This window comes from Nicotiana attenuata, chromosome 1 (genome assembly GCF_001879085.1).
Source record: "Nicotiana attenuata strain UT chromosome 1, NIATTr2, whole genome shotgun sequence".
NCBI lineage: Eukaryota > Viridiplantae > Streptophyta > Magnoliopsida > Solanales > Solanaceae > Nicotiana > Nicotiana attenuata.
The window spans coordinates 11,137,879-11,156,086 of record NC_031989.1 but is presented as its reverse complement, the minus strand read 5'-3'; positions in this window follow the sequence as shown (position 1 = coordinate 11,156,086).

The window sequence follows — 18,208 nt, the reverse complement described above, 5'->3', positions numbered from 1 at the left end:
CCTTTCAAATTAACCTCCTCGTGCGTCGAATCTGACCAAAACCACAACGAATACGTCACAATATGCTAATGGGACAATACCCAATCGAAAACAATCGAAAAATAGTGAAATTCCCGAAATTAGCAAAAACCCGAGCCCCGGGCCCACTTCTCGAAAATCAGTAAATTTATCATCAACGGATTCCTTATCTCGCCACGAGTCTATACATATAAAGAACACCAAAATCGGAGTCCAAATGACCCCTCAAATTCCCATTTTTGTTCTCTTAGGTTTCAAGCCCTAAACCACCATTTTTGACCTTAATTCCTTGAGTTTTCAGTCTAATTTCATGTATTTGCATGATAAAATCGTGTTCTAAGTCCAAGGATGCTTACCTGATCGAAGTCCTTGAATTTCGTCTTCAAAATCGCCCAAAAACTCTCCAAGTCCGAAGTTAAAAATATGAACTCCTTCAAAATTCGCGAAGGAAATAAAAACCTCTTCTGATCAGTTCTTTCCGCATCTGCGGTACCTTTGTCACTTCTGCGACTACCGCATCTGCGATAATTATCCGCTTCTGCGGCATCTCCTTAAAAATCCAAAACCGCTTCTGCGGTCACTCTTCCGCATCTGCGGCTTCGCAGATGCGGCTCCCCCAACCGCTTCTGCAGAAACAACACTCAGGCCCGAAATTCGCTTCTGCGATCCTCCCTTCGCTTCTGCGCGACCGCACCTGCGGTCCCACAACCGCAGGTACCAGATAACAGCAGACCTGTAATCTCCAAACTTCAATTTTCATCCCGTTAGCCATCCGAAATCACCCCGAGGCCCCCGGGACCTCAACCAAAAACACAAACGTGATCCAATACCTTATTCAAACTTGCTCCAATCATCAAAACATCTCAAACAACACTAAAACCATCATTTCTCATCGAATTCAAGCCTAAGTTCTTCCAAAACTTCCGAAACACGCATTCGATCAAAAACTCAACCAAAACACCTCCGAATGACCTGAAATTTTGCACACACATCCCAAATCACCTAACGAAGCTATTGCAACTCTCGAAATTCCATTCCGACCCTCGGATCAAATTCTCACCTATCAACCGGAATTCGCCAAAATTCTAACTTCGCCAATTCAAGCCTAATTTTACACCGGACCTCCAAAATTACTTCCGATCACACTCCTAAGTCACAAATCATCCCCCGAAGCTAACCAAATCATCGGAATTCATATTCGAGCCCTCTAACACAAAAGTCAACGTCCGGTTGACTTTTCCAAAACAAACCTTCCTTAAAGAGGCTAAGTGACTCATTTCCTTCTAGAACCAATCCAAATCAACTCTAACACATCTAATAATGATACCGAAGCATAAAGAAATAGAAAATGGGGAAAACGGGGCGGTAACACACGTGACGACGGGTTGGATCGTCACAAAACCTCATTTAGAGTTGCCTCGATTTGCGTGCGCTGTTCGGGCGTGTAGTCGGAAAGCTTAAATATGAAATTCTGTGAAAAGTGCTAAGTTTTGATGTTGAAATAAATAAATTTGACCTTGGTCAACGTATTGGGTAAACGGACCCGGACCCGTGATTTGACGGTCCCGGAGGGTCCGTAGGAAAATATGGGACTTGGGCATATGCCCGGAATCGAATTCCGAGGTCCCAAGCCCGAGAAATGAATTTTTTGTAAAATTGTTTTCTGAAATTGTTTAAGGAAATTTGAAATGAAAATTGATTAGAACGTGTTGGTATCGGGCCCGTATTTTGGTTCCGGCGCCCGGTACAGGTCTTATATATGGTTTAAGTCATTCCTGTGAAATTTGGTTGAAAACGAACGTCGTTTGACGTGATTCGGACCTAAATTGGAGAATTTGATGTTTTATGAAGTTTGAAAGAATTCTTGGATTTTGAGGTTGAATTTGATGTTTATGATGTTATTTTGGCGATTTGATCGCACGAATAAGTCCACAGGATGTTTTTGAGGTTGTATGTATATTTGGTTTGGAGCCCCGAGGGCTCGGGTGAGTTTTGGATAGGCCACGGGTGCATTTTTGAACTTTGAAAAATATCTGGTATCTCTGATCTGCAGTCTTCACATTTGCGAAGCAGGTCTCGCAAATGCGAGCCTGGCATCGCAAATGCGAGAAGAGGGATAGCCTGTTCGCAAATGCGACCAAGTGGTCCGCAAATGCGAAAAAGGCATGTCGCAAAGGCATCATGGTTCGGAGGCACCATTTTCGTAGCCCGAGGACGCCATGCCATGGCCTGAGGACCCCGTTTTGTCTTTTGCATATCATTATTCAAAGGCATCATGGTTCGGAGGCATCATCCTCATAGCCCGAGAACATCATTTCATAGCCTGCGAATCCTCTATCATACGCTTCATGGCCCCGGACGTCATCCTACCCGTCCGAAGACAGCATTCATGGTCCAATGGGAACTTGCACCACGTTTAAATTTATGCACAATATATGTTGTATAGCTCACTTGCAGGTACACTGGCTAGCAACGGCCATCTCAGCAGGAGCGATCCTGCTCCGGTTCCCGCAGCCTATCAGATTTCAATCGCTTTTCTCAACATAAACATCGTGTCCGCCTTTTATATCTCCATCAGCATATTCCGTCAATGGATCCTGAACTACATATGGCCTGATTCCTGTAAGACCAGGGATATGTAAGCAGCTCAGGGACCAGAGCTCGGTCAAAAATTCTTTGCAAATCGGCTCTCTCGGTCAAAATTGGCCATCATGTCTTTACCCGACAACTCTTTCATCCTTCCCGGGTAAAGAGGGGCAGCTGTTGATACCCAATTTTTCCCTAGGTATTTTTTTTATACTCAAAATACTTTCAAAATGACATATATATGCAAATATGAGCATACCCAAGTGCTTTGGTATTTTTCCAAGTTTTTTTTTAAAAAAAAAATTTTTTTAAAACCAATTTATTGTCTATTTTAATGCTACAAAATTCAATAATTATTCCCAAAATTATCATTTTGGTGAATAATTCATTTTTATTTCTCATNTTGGCCAAGGCCTGAACCTCAACTGCAAATGGCCTCTCCTCAACTGGAATGTATGCCAAGCTCCCCATACTCACCGACTTCCGGCTCAAAGCATCGGCCACTACATTGGCCTTCCCCGGGTGATACAGAATAGTAATGTCATAGTCCTTATGTAACTCCAAGCATCTACGCTGCCTCAATTAAGATCCTTTTTCTTGAACAAGTACTGAAGACTGCGATGATCAGTGAATACCTCACAGGATACGCCATACAAGTAATGCCTCCAAATCTTCAGTGCATGAACTATAGCAGCTAGCTCCAAATCATGGACGGGGTAGTTCTGCTCATGGGGCTTCAACTGACGAGAAGCATACGCAATAACTCTACCCTCCTGCATCAAAACACAACCAATCCCAACTCTCGAAGCATCGCAATATACCGTATAAGATCCTGAAGCTGATGGCAAAACTAACACTGGAGCTGTGGTCAAAGCCGTCTTGAGCTTCTGAAAGCTCTCCTCACACTCGTCCGACCATACAAATGAGACACCCTTCTGAGTCAACTTGGTCAAGGGCGATGCAATAGAGGAAAAACCCTGCACAAATCGGCGATAGTAACCTGCCAACCCAAGGAAGCTGCGAATCTCTGTGGCTGAGGTCGATCTAGGCCAACTCTGCACCGCCTCTATCTTCTTCGGATCAACCTGAATTCCCTCGCTGGACACCATGTGTCCCAAGAAAGCCACTGAACCGAGCCAGAACTCACACTTAGAGAACTTTGCATAAAGCCTCTCCTCCCTTAATCTCTGCAACACAACTCGCAAATACTGCGCGTGCTCCTCCTGACTACGCGAGTATACCAGGATATCATCAATGAACACTATGACAAATGAATCTAGATAAGGCCGGAATACACTGTTCATCAGATGCATGAACGTTGCTGGGGCATTGATCAAGCCGAAAGACATGACAGGAAATTCATAGTGACCATATCTAGTCCTGAAAGTAGTCTTATGAATATCTGAATCCCTGATCTTTAGCTGGTGATAACCCGAACGGAGATCAATCTTCGAGAACACCCTCGCTCCCTGAAGTTGGTCAAACAAATCATCAATGCGAGGTAGGGGATACTTGTTCTTAATTGTTACCTTGTTCAATTGCCTATAATCGATGCACATTCTCATTGTGCCATCCTTCTTCTTCACGAACAGAACTGGTGCACCCCAAGGTGACATACTAGGCCGAATAAACCCCTTATCCAGGAGCTCTTGAAGCTGCTCCTTCAATTCTTCCAACTACGCTGGTGCCATACGATATGGTGGAATAGAAATGGGCTGAGTGCTCGGCACCAGGTCAATACCGAAATCAATATCCCTGTCCGGCGGCATACCCGGCAGGTCTGCAGGAAACACATCGGGAAATCCCTCACAACGGGAACAGACTCAATGCAAGGAGTCTCAGCTCCCACATCTCTCACAAACGCCAAATAGGAAAGACAACCCTTCCCAACCATACGCTGGGCCTTCAAGAAAGAAATAACTCTGCTAGGAACATAGTCAGTCACGCCACGCCACTCGATCTGCGGTACACCCGGCATAGCCAAAGTGACTGTCTTAGCATAACAGTCTAGAATAGCATGACACGGAGATAACCAGTCCATGCCCAGGATAACATCGAAGTCTACCATGCTTAATAGCAATAAATCAACTCGGGTCTCCAGACCCCCAATAGTCACCAAACATGACCGGAATACGTGGTCTACAATAATAGTGTCGCCCACCGGGGTAGATACATGAACAGGTAAGGCAAGACACCCTCGGGATGTACCCAAATGATGAGCAAAATATGAAGATACATATGAATAGGTAGAACCGGGATCAAATAATACTGAGGCATCTCTGTGACAGACTGAAACAATACCTGTAATGACAGTGTCTGAAGCAATAGCATCTGTCCTGCCCGGCATAGCGTAGAAACGAGCCTGGCCACCGCCTGATCGATCTCCACCTCTGGGATGACCCCTGGCTGCCTGATCTCCACCCTTAGTTGACTGGGCGGGTGATGAAGTAACTGGAGCAGAAGTCGAGGACTGACTCCTCTGCTGATGCTGTCTGCCACGAAGGCTAGGGCACTGCCTCCTCATGTGACCAAACTCTCCGCACTCATAACAGCTGCCCGGTACTGGAGATGGGGTCTGACGGGAACCCCTCGCACCGGAGTGACTAGCAGATGCACTCGGCGCGGAACAACCCTGAGCTGATGGGGCATGAGATGAACTCTGAGCTGGGAGGGCGCTGACTGAAGTCTCACCCTGTTGGGGCCCATGATGACCACGGCCTGAAGATCCCCCACGATACTCTGGGACAGCTGACTGAGCAGGCCGAAAGAGCGACTCGTACCCTGCTGGAACTGACCCCTGAAGGCTNGGTCTAATTGTTTTCTATTTTCTAAATGTTTTGCTGATTCTGTGCATCTCTTCGAATCCCTGATTTTTGTATATGATTTCTTTGGAGGTTTTCCACTGATTTGAGTCACTTCCTTGTTTGTGAGATGCTTTCCTTACTTGGTGCTGATCCCCTGTGATTTTCAATCTCGTCCGTGACTTCCTGAACCAATTTTTTCAAAATCAATCTGTAATCCGGCTGTTTATGTGCACAATATACTTTTATTTTACTTTCCTTACTTGTAATTATTTTGTACTTAGTCCCTATTACATGCATCATGCTATTCCTGTAAGAAAATATCAGTCTTGCAAAAAATCTTCCTTATTTGATGCAATTTGTACCGTTTGAGCTATGACTCCCTAATTAAGGGAAATCCGAGTCTTTAATTGATTCTAATAGGTACTCATTCCATAATTGTAATCAATCTATACGTATTATCTTATTTTTCACTTATTTTCAAAACTATAAATGCCCTACCCTCTCTTTAGCAGACACATGAACAAAAAAATTCATTTGTTCTCAACTTTCTCTTACACACATAAGCATACTCAGTGTTCTCTCTTGTTTTCTGCACATCCTCTCTCACTTTCCCTATTGACTACTGATTACTCAGTCGGCTGAAAGCCAAGGCCGAGTGATTTTGGGGCTGCTCTACTATTCTACTGCTCTATACATTGCTACTTGCTTGGTCTGCATACTACTGCTCACTTCCCTGCACACCACTGCTCTATATTATCTCATCCTTGACTGGTCTGCCCTCTATTTGATCTACAGCTTCCAAAACAATATGCTTTTATAATACTGCACTTTATTTTGTTTCTTCTATGCTTTTACTTATGGTTCTGCTGTTCTTATTGCAACTAACATGCCCCTGTGTTAGTTCATTAATGTGACTATCCTTCTCTTAATTCAGCATGCCTACTGATTTGCTTAATGCATGTTCTCCCCTACCCCCAGTACATTGTCAGCATGTAATCCTGAGCCTTTTTGGTTGAAACCTGGTGTGACTGTCTAAGTGTCATAAAATGTTGTCTGTGTTCCTACATGTGAACTAATTGTCCCCATTCCCCTTTTTCCCTGTTTGTGTTTACTTCCCTGAACTATATGTGGTATTTTGGTTCTGAGGTTGTCAGAATTGTCATATTGTTTTCTTTCAAAACTGGTTCTATATGGATCATTTTTAAACTGTTTTTCAACTCAATTTCCTTAAAAACTCTATCACACACTCTCACTACTCCTAGAGTTTAGGTTCTACCCCCTTCGTGTAAGCATTGCCTTGGGTACCTTTGAGTACCCATTGAACTTTGATGCACAAGGCTGGTAATTCCACACTGCACTTGCTCAACATTTTGGTAGTGTTTGGGTGCTGGTATTGACCGAGGACCCCAATTGGCCCTTAGGGAGCTTTACCGCACCCAAACCATGGCCAAGGCTGTGAAACTCGAAAGAAGTGAGGTTGGAAGATTAGGCCTGGTTGAAGGCTCCCTATAGAGTAACTTCTTATTTTATTTTTTCATTATGTAATTCAGCTATCACGGTTTGTAATAACTTGTAAACAACTGATTAGGGCTATAGTGAAATTGGGTGGGATTATGCATGTTTAGCTTAATTAATGGTTAGAGAGCATATCTATAGGGCTTTACTTACCTATTTGTGAATTAGAAACCATGTGTAGGACATGCATCTTACATCTAGATATCCTGTTTTAGGCTCTTTACTTTCAGATTGTCATACACACTTTGTAATCAGTTAGTAATCGGCAAACAACTGTCATAAAATTACTACTGCATTTAGAGACCCTGCTTTAGGAGCTTTATGTGCATTAGATATCATGTTACTTAGGATTTTATTTCATCTGAGTTGCAATTGTTGAACGCCTCGCCAATTTGTTTAATTTAATAACACAAGTCTGGGCTAAAACTGCATCTTCTCTTTAAAACTGGAACTAATATGCATGTTCACCTTTTCAAATAGGCAATACATACGACGCCTAGGCAAGCCTTAGGCTAATAATAATAAAAAAACTGATTGATCTTGTTTTACAAGTTTCAGACTACTCAGCCTTTTTAAACTTTCCCAACTCTATTTTTTTATCTGTCTCTCTGAAGTTCCCTTTTTATTGAAAATCTCTCTACCTGGAAACCAGTTCCGTATTTATATACTCTCACTAATTTTCCGATTCTTGCTCTATTAAGCTTTCAAACTACTGGGTTATCTCTCTGCCCAGGAACGCGTTATTTTGATACTGGTCTAATTAAACTACTGTATTTTCCAATCTCTGCTTTCTTCAAAACGATGTTTTAACAGTTCCCTTACCTTTACTTATTCAACTGTTTTTTAGATGTATTCCTGAAAAATCAAACCCTTCGGGTCATTCAATTTTGATTAAACCTTCTGCTTTTACTAAAACATATCTTTTTCCGGCACCCCTGCTTTTAAACTCTCATCTTTTTTTAAGACCTTAAATGTGTTTGAGACGTGCTAATTACATGTTCACTTGTGGAGGGATTTGTGAGCCTCTTATTTGCTTTTGTATGTTCCCTTTATGTGTAGCCCTACTTGTTATGAATGTCGCCTAGCATTTTGTCCTTTAAACCTAGGTGTTCAGCCTAGTCCATACCTTGTAGGAATAGTGGTCCTAAATACCCTCTAGGACTTATAGGATGGGACGGGTAATAGCACGCAATAAGCATTCGTGACCAATCATGCGTTTAAATAACCTTTACGGGGTGGGAAGGGTAGAATATGGAGATGATGAACGATGCGCTAATATCACGTGCAACCCCTCTTCTGAGGAGTGATTGCTGGATATTGCATTGACGTGATCCATATCATTCATAAACCTAGGACCCCTCTTCCTTTATTTGCTTTTCATCCTTTCTTGTAAAACTCTTTAAATCTTTCTTTTCATAAAATTCTGCCCTCTCTACTTATCTTCACAAGTTTTCAACTTATTGCAATATGATATGCAAATCCTTATTTGAGCCTTACTTGTAAAGTCACAATTGTAACATGGCCGGGACCACACTAGTGGATCTTGAGGGGTGCCTAACACCTTCCCCTCGAGATAATTTCTAGCCCTTACCCTAATCTCTGGTTTCTTCAATTCAAACCCTTCTTAAAGTGTCCTAATGCACTATAATCATTAGGTGGCGACTCTCCAATTCCAAAACCCAATTCTCGCAAGGGAATAAGTTGTCCTCCCAAATGTCGTAAACCCGATTTTGCCTTAGAAAAAGGGGGCGTCGACAGCGTGGCGACTCCGCTGGGGAATTTCTTTAGGCTTTTACCATTGCATGTTATTTGTGACTTTATTGCTTTATTATTGCTTTATCTCTTCTTTTTCTATGAAACTGACTTGTTTCTTTGTTTCTTTTCTTTAATGCTTTCTTTTACAGCTTTACTTCAATACTGTTGTAATTACGAGCAATTATTATAATCATTATCTTATGAACGTGAAAATACGTGACAATCTATTTCATTCTTGTAATTGCATCTTCAACATCATATTCCACTCGTGCCAAACAAATACCATAGCAACGGTTATAATGAGTGGTTGCGCCCTTCCGATATTATCACCCCTAAATTTGTCAAAGGCGTATTTGCGGTAAAACCAGTCGATCAGCGGTGCAGTCGACGGTTCCGTGCCTTTCCCTGTTGAGTTGTCCGCTCAAGGGTACCGGTCTAACACCCCATAGAAACCTTACTCTGTTCAAATGTGCATGCATCACTGTCAAACCTAGTCGAGTCAGTTATGTTGTCCGCATAATGACTCTTTAAGATAGCCTTATCCAAAGTCCACTGGGTTTCCTTGAAACCCAAACGGATGCCACCATATTTTGTGCATTTATTTGGAGAACTAAATGCCGTTTATGCTGATTATTGGTTTAAATAGTCGAGTCCGGCGGGTTAAGGGTCTAACACTTTGTTTTGCAGAAAATGAGGCACGAATTCCCCAGATTCGGCATGGTCACCAACATCCACCCAAAATTGCTAAGCTGGTGGGAGGATCATCTAACTAGTGATCAGATTTTGTCCGGAAATATTTGGGAAACATACTTTCTCTCCTGGAAATCCAACCTAACAACAAGATTATCCAGAGCTTACTTGCTACTAGGACTGCACGAGCTAGGAGAATTTTACGAGGGAGCCAACAATGCCGAGTCTGGGGAAGGTCCTTCTGGGACCAAGTAGGATAGGAGTTTTTCTTTTCGCTCTATCAAATGTAATAAGGCCAATGGCCATTAGTGACATTTTATTTCCTTCAAATTTTAGTGTCGTTTTGGGATTCATTTTATTTTTATCAATAAAATGAGGCATTTAGCATTATAAGTTCTCCAAATCAACTTGTCGCTAGGCCTACCTCGGACACAACGAGGCACCCAAATTAGGACACGCTTTATATTCTTACCTATGTGTTTAAATATTGAAATGTTTTCTTCTCACGATCCTCACTAACTTGTTACCTTTTTGTTTTTACTTTTGTTTTATTCCCCTCCCCAAAAGGTTAGTTCGTACACTCTGGCATCATCTTCTTACTCCACGAGATCTAGGGACCCTCCACCCACCCCTCCTCTTAGGCCCTTCCATACAGGCTGCATGCCTCAACAACTGGACCATCAGAACCACCAGGGCCCGGAAAGCTTCGGGGTAGCAAGGCTGAACAAAGCACCATGCATCATCTTTATTTTGCTAGTTGACTTTCTTTCCGCATTTTAATTTCAAAATAAGAGCTCCAATGTTCAAAACAATTATGAAATTTGTTAAAGCATTTCAGTTTCTTATAAATCTTGCTCTTATTACTTTTCATCGTTTACTTTATTTACACAGCATTACTATTACTTATCTTGATGAACCGACGATTGCGACTCGCAACGAGACAACGCAACAAAGGGATATAGATTCAGAAGAGGATGATATACCAGAAGAGGTCGTTAAAGAAGTTTGGGATTTTGAAAATAGGCCTAAGTCTAACTTGGACGAAACTGAGGTCGTTAACTTGGGGGATACAGAGAATGTCAAAGAAACGCGCATCAGTGTTCACTTGTCACCATCAGAAAAGAAAGAGTACACGGAGTTTCTAAAGGAATATGAGGACATATTCGCCTGGTCGTATGATGATATGACTGGTCTCAGTACATCCATTGTAGCTCACAAACTGCTAACAGATCCAACATGTCCGCCGGTAAAGCAGAAACTCAGAAAGTTCAAGCCTGACATGAGTTTGAAAATCGAGGAAGAAGTCACCAAGCAAGTCAAAGCCAAGGTTCTTAGGGTAGTGGAGTATCCAACATGGTTAGCCAACATTGTGCCAGTGCCGAAGAAGGATGGGAAGGTTAGAGTCTGCGTCGACTACCGGGATCTCAACCGGGCCAGTCCGAAAGACGACTTCCCCTTGCCGAACATACACATTCTGATTGACAACTACGCCAAGCACGAGCTGCAGTCATTTGTTGATTGTTTTGCTGGGTATCATCAGATATGGATTGACGAGGAAGACACGGAGAAAATGGCTTTCACTACGCCGTGGGGGATGTATTGTTACAAAATGATGTCGTTTGGGTTAAAGAATGTCGGGGCCACCTACATGAGGGCCATGACCACAATTTTTCATGACATGATACACAAGGAGATCGAGGTATATGTAGATGATGTCATCATCAAATCCAAGAAAGCCACTGACCACATGGAAGATATGAGGAAATTCTTCAACAGACTGAGAAGGTACAATCTGAAATTGAATCCCGCCAAGTGTGCATTCGAGGTTCCTGCCGGAAAATTACTGGGGTTCATCGTGAGTCGTCGAGGGATAGAATTGGATCCATCAAAGGTTAAGGCCATTCAAGAATTGCCACCGCCAAAGAACAAGAAGGACGTGATGAGCTTCCTGGGGAGACTCAACTATATCAGCCGGTTCATAGCTCAATCCACTGTCATTTGTGAACCCATCTTTAAAATGTTGAAGAAGGACGCTGCTACCAAAGGGACTGATGATTGCCAGAAAGCATTTGACAGAATCAAGGAATACCTGTCAACGCCGCCTGTCTAGGTTTCGCCCGAACCAGGTAGACCTCTATTGCTCTACCTTGCAGTATTGGATGGAGCATTCGGTTGTGTTCTGGGACAACACGATGAAACGGGGAGAAAGGAGCAATCCATCTACTATCTCAGTAAGAAGTTTACCCCGTACGAGGCCCGGTATTCTCTATTAGAGCGCACCTGTTGTGCTCTGACTTGGGTAGCTCAGAATTGAGGCATTATTTCTCTGCCTACACTACTTATCTCATATCAAGAATGGATCCACTGAAGTATATCTTCCAGAAGCCCATGCCCACTGGCAAGCTAGCCAAGTGGCAAATCCTACTAAGTGAATTCGACATTGTTTACGTGACTCAGAAGGCAATCAAGGGACAAGCCTTGGCGGATCATCTCGCCGAGAATCCCGTGGACGGAGAATACGAGCCTCTAAAGACGTATTTTCCCGACGAAGAGGTATCTTTCATAGGAGAAGATATTGCAGAATCCTATGACGGCTGGAGAATGTTTTTCGACGGAGCCGCAAATTTCAAAGGAGTTGGCACAGGAGCAGTCTTAGTATCAGAAACTGGCCAGCATTACCCGGTATCCGCCAAACTCAGGTTCCCATGCACCAACAATATGGCCGAATACGAAGCCTGCATCTTGGGGATCAAGATGGCCATTGACATGAACATTCAGGAGTTGCTAGTGATCGGGGATTCAGATTTCCTCATACATCAGGTCCGAGAAGAATGGGCAACCAAGAACTCTAAGATACTCCCCTACCTGCATCATGTACAGGAGTTGAGGAAAAGGTTCACAAAAATGGAATTTCAGCATGTCCCCCGAGTACAGAATGAGTTTGCCGACGCATTGGCTACCTTATCATCTATGATTCAACACCCAGATAAGAATTTCATTGATCCCATCCCGGTAAAGATTTATGATCAGCCAGCTTACTATGCTCATGTCGAGGAAGAAGCAGATGGGAAACCATGGTTCCATGACATCAAGGAGTACTTGGCAACAGGAGAATACCCAGAACTTGCCAACGCTACTCAGAAGCGTACCCTTCGGCGGTTGTCTAACAACTTCTTTCACAGTGGAGGAATCCTGTACAGGAGGGCTCCCGATTTGGGATTACTAAGGTGTGTCGAGGCAAAGGAAGCATCCAAGTTATTAGACGAAGTGCATGTAGGAACCTGCGGTCCACATATGAATGGTTTTGTCTTAGCAAAAAAGATACTTCGGGCAGGATATTTTTGGATGACTATGGAAACGGACTGCATCCAGTATGTTCACAAATGCCATCGCTGTCAGATACATGCAGATATGATAAAGGTGCCTCCAAATGAGCTTACTGCAACAAGCTCGCCATGGCCATTCGCCGCTTGGGGAATGGATGTTACCGGACCTATCGAGCATGCCGCATCAAATGGGCACAGGTTCATTCTAGTGGCAATCGATTATTTCACCAAATGGGTCGAAGCAGCATCATATAAAGCAGTAACCAAGAAAGTTGTGGCAGATTTCATTCGCGATCGTATTGTTTGTCGGTTCAGAATTCCGGAATCAATCATTACTGATAATGGTTCCAATCTCAACAGTGACTTGATGAAAGCAATGTGTGAAGCATTCAAGATCAAACACAAGAACTCCACAGCCTACAGGCCGCAAATGAATGGAGCTGTAGAAGCAGCCAAGAAGCATAAGCAGTGGCATGAGAAGTTATCATTTGCCTTATTGGGATACCGCACCACAGTCCGCACATCAACCGGGGCAACTCCCTATATGCTGGTTTATGGTACGGAGGCGGTCATTCCCGCCGAGGTAGAAATTCCCTCCTTGAGGATCATACAAGAAGCAGGATTAGAGGATGCAGAATGGGTAAAAGGTCGCTACGAACAGCTAGCCCTTATAGATGGGAAAAGAATGAATGCAGTTTGCCATGGTCAATTGTATCAGAACAGAATGTCCAGAGCTTTCAACAAAAGAGTCAAGCCAAGGAAGTTTACACCGGGGCAGCTGGTGTTGAAGAAAATTTTTCCGCATTAAGATGAAGCCAAAGGGAAATTCTCTCCCAACTGGCAAGGTCCGTATATGGTTCATCGGGATCTAACCGGAGGAGCCCTCATACTTGCAAAAATGGACGGAGAAGTCTGGCCAAAACCAATCAATTCAGATGCAGTCAAGCGTTATTATGTGTAATCCTTTATGATTTCTTTATGATATAATTTGAACTACGCCTGACCTAATTCCGTTTAAGATACGTAGGCAGCCCTATGGGTTCGGTCACAATTCAATAAAATTTCCATTCCCCCGCTATTGGAAACTAGGGCAGAACCCTCAAAATTCCGAAGTTGAATTCAGCCATTCATCGCACACAACCGTCGGAAGCACCAGCCCAGTAAACTGGGGCAGAATTTTGAGGAGGACCCTCAAAATTCCGGAGCAAGAGAGGTTGCAATGTCTTGAACCGCGTCGCAGTCGTCGGTTCATCTAAAAAGAAAACTAATATTTTCAATTATGTATTTACGTTACATTATTTTACTAAATCATGCATGACTATTATCCGAATTGTTGTGTTTAGCAACGCTACCCCGATGATACACAACATCAAGCAGGACGAGCAAAGGCCACGGGAAGACGAACTAACCTTCCCCCTTTTACAAAACTCATGATTTTTCTTTGGATGCAGGCACTCAATTCGCAATGTCATTAGATATATTTATGCACTCATACTTTCTCAAGAATGCAACTTCTCAAAATCATCACCTAGTTACAATTGCTATCCGTACACAACATCCCCAGCAGCCACAATGATGCAATCAGCTATTAGCTATCATCTACCAGCTAAGAGATTTCATTACTATTCGCCCTTTTAGTTCCTGCATTTTGCATAAGGATACTTTTCTGCCTTTCGAGACTAAGCATTGTCTCCGTCTGCATTCCTGCATTTTGCATAAGGCTACTTTTCTGCCTTTCGAGACTAAGCATTGTTCCATCTGCATTATCCGCATTTTGCATAAGGCTACCTTTCTGCCTTCCGAGGTTAAGCTCTACCTCCATCCTGCATTTCTCTGCATTGCATAAGGCTACTATTCTGCCTTTCGAGACTAAGCATTATCTCCATCTGCATTATCTGCATTTTGCATAAGGCTACCTTTCTGCCTTCCGAGACTAAGCGTTGTCTCCATCTGCATTATCTGCATTTTGCATAAGGCTACCTTTCTGCCTTCCGAGGTTAAGCTCTACCTCCATCCTGCATTTCTCTGCATTTTGCATAAGGCTACCTTCCTGCCTTCCGAGACTAAGCTCTGTCTCCATATCTCTGCATTGCATAAGTCTACCTTTCTGCCTTTCGAAACTAAGCTCTGTCTCCATCTTGCATCGGCTGAAACATCGCCACCTTTATTTAAACCTTGCATTGGCTGAAATATCGCCACCTTTTTTTTTATGCCTTGCATTGGCTGAAAGATCGCCACCTTCTGCATTTCATTGGCTGAAAGATCACCACCTCCTGCATTTCATGGGCTGAAAGATCGCCAAATCGTCCAAAGGCGTCATTGTTTGGAGGCACCATTTTCGTAGCCCGAGAACGCCATGCCATGGCCTGAGGACCCCGTTTTGTCTTTTGCATATCATTAAGGCATCATGGTTCGGAGGCATCATCCTCATAGCCCGAGAACATCATTTCATAGCCTGCGAATCCTCTATCATACGCTTCATGGCCCCGGACGTCATGGTCTGAGGACGTCATCCTACCCGTCCGAAGACAGCATTCATGGTCCAATGGGAACTTGCATCACGTTTAAATTTATGCACAATATATGTTGTATAGCTCACTTGCAGGTACACTGGCTAGCAACGGCCATCTCAGCAGGAGCGATCCCGCTCCGGTTCCCGCAGCCTATCAGATTTCAACCGCTTTTCTCAACATAAACATCGCGTCCGCCTTTCAAATCTCCATCGGCATATTCCGTCAATGGATCCTGAACTACATATGGCCTGATTCCTGTAAGACCAGGGATATGTAGGCAGCTCAGGGACCAGAGCTCGGTCAAAAATTCTTTGCAAATCGGCTCTCTCGGTCAAAATTGGCCATCATGTCTTTACCCGACAACTCTTTCATCCTTCCCGGGTAAAGAGGGGCAGCTGTTGACACCCAATTTTTCCCTAGGTAATTTTTTTATACTCAAAATACTTTCAAAATGACATATATATGCATATATGAGCATACCCAAGTGTTTTGGTATTTTTCCAAGTTTTTTAAAAAAAAAAAGATTTTTTAAAACCAATTTATTATCTATTTTAATACTACAAAATTCAATAATATTCCCAAAATTATCATTTTGGTGAATAATTCATTTTTATTTCTCATGTTTATACTAAAATATAGTTTAAATAAATTTTGCATATTTTTTACACATTTGTTTGGAATTTTTAAAGCTAAATTGCATATAATTGCAATTATAGCCTATTTTACAATTAATTGTATTTTATAATTATAAAATCATTTCCAGTATTTTTAGATTAATATTTATACATTATTAATTAGTTCAGTGTTTTTAATTTGTTTTTAAAATTATTTTAACTATTTTTATAAAATAAAAAGGGAGAACTAGGCTATTTAACATGTAGCCTCATCTCATTACCATTATGGCCCATTCAGATTTCAATTCTAACCCCCAAATTTCCCAGCCCAATTTCAACTTAGACCCGACCTACACCCAATTCAATTACCCGGTCCAGCTCCGATCTAATCTGAGCCGTTGATCAAATGAGATCAACGGCCCAAATTTTGTTTCCTAAATTAAATCCTAACTACCCTCCCCCGACCCCTCATTTTTCATGAGACTCTCTTTCTCTCTCTCTCTCTCTCTTGGTCTCATGCTCTCCATTCTCTCTAGAACCTTCTGGTTCACTCTTCTTCTCCGAAGAATCCACCGCCTCTCCGGCCACCTCCAGCCACACCTTTCTCGACCACCAGCCGCCGTGAAACTTTGTTTTGTTGATTCCCTCTATCTTCGAGACCCCAGAAGCCCCACCACACAAGATGGTCACCGGAAGCTTTGCCTGGTTCGTCTCCGGCCATTCTCCGATGGGTTTTGGTCCGATGGTGCTACGAACACCATTATTAACGAGCTTCACAGCCAGGTTTCTTGCCTCTTACTAGTTTCTTACGAAACCCTAATTTCTACCTAGACCTCTTAAATCTCTGTCTTTTTAACGATTTTTAACTTAGTCTTTTGTGTTTTACACTACTCTCTACTCGATCTTTACGATTGCTAAGTTTTCAACGTTTTGTTCTTCTTTTTTAAAACTAGGGTTTCTGAACCACTTTCGAAATCACTATATCTTCTGATTTTTTTTTCTAGTACTATATGTTTGTGTTTGTATTTCTGCTTGTTTGTGTGATCCTCTGGGTTATTCCCCAATTTATATGCTTTAATTTTGTTCTAACGTTCCACTAATTCTTTGATCTCTTACTTAGGGTTCTTTGGTTTTGTGCCTATTGTGTTTAAATAGGTCTAATTGTTTTCTATTTACTAAATGTTCTGCTGATTCTGTGTATCTCTTCGAATCCCTGATTTTTTGTATATAATTTCTTTGGAGGTTTTCCACTGATTTGAGTCACTTCCTTGTTTGTGAGATGCTTTCCTTACTTGGTGCTGATTCCCTGTGATTTTCAATCTCGTCTGTGACTTCCTGAACCAATTTTTTCAAAAATCAGTCTGTAATCCGTCTGTTTATGTGCACAATATACTTTTATTTTACTTTCCTTACTTGTAATTATTTTGTACTTAGTCCCTATTACATGCATCATGCTATTCCTGTAAGAAAATATCAGTCTTGCAAAAAAATCTTCCTTATTTGATGCAATTTGTACCGTTTGAGCTATGACTCCCTAATTAAGGGAAATCCGAGTCTTTAATTAATTCTAATAGGTACTATTTCCATAATTGTAATCAGTCTATGCGTATTACCTTATTTTCCACTTATTTTCAAAACTATAAATGCCCTACCCTCTCTTTAGCAGAGACACACGAACAAAAAAAAATTCATTGTTCTGAACTCTCTCTTACACACATAAGCATACTCAGTGTTCTCTCTTGTTTTCTACACATCCTCTCTTACTTTCCCTGTTGACTACTGATTACTCAGTCGGCTGAAAGCCAAGACTGAGTGATTTTGGGGCTGCTCTACTATTCTACTGCTCTATACATTGCTACTTGCTTGGTCTGCATACTACTGCTCACTTCCTTGCACACTACTGCTCTATATTATCTCATCCTCGACTGGTATGCCCTCTATTTGGTCTACAACTTTCAAAACAATATGTTTTTGTACATACTGCACTTTATTTTGTTTCTTCTATGCTTTTACTTATGGTTCTGCTGTTCTTATTGCAACTAACATGCCCCTGTGTTAGTTCATTAATGTGACTATCCTTCTCTTAATTCAGCATGCCTACTGATTTGCTTAATGCATGTTCTCCCCTACCCCTAGCCCCAGTACATTGTCAGCATGTAATCATGAGCCCTTTTGGTTGAAACCTGGTGTGACTATCTAAGTGTCCTGAAATGTTGTCTGTGTTCCTACATGTGAACTATTTGTCCCCATTCCCCTTTTCCCTGTTTGTGTTTACTTCCCTGAACTATATGTGGTATTTTGGTTCTGAGGTTGTCAGAATTGTCATATTGTTTTCTTTCAAAACTGGTTCTATATGGATCATTTTTAAACTATTTTTCAACTCAATT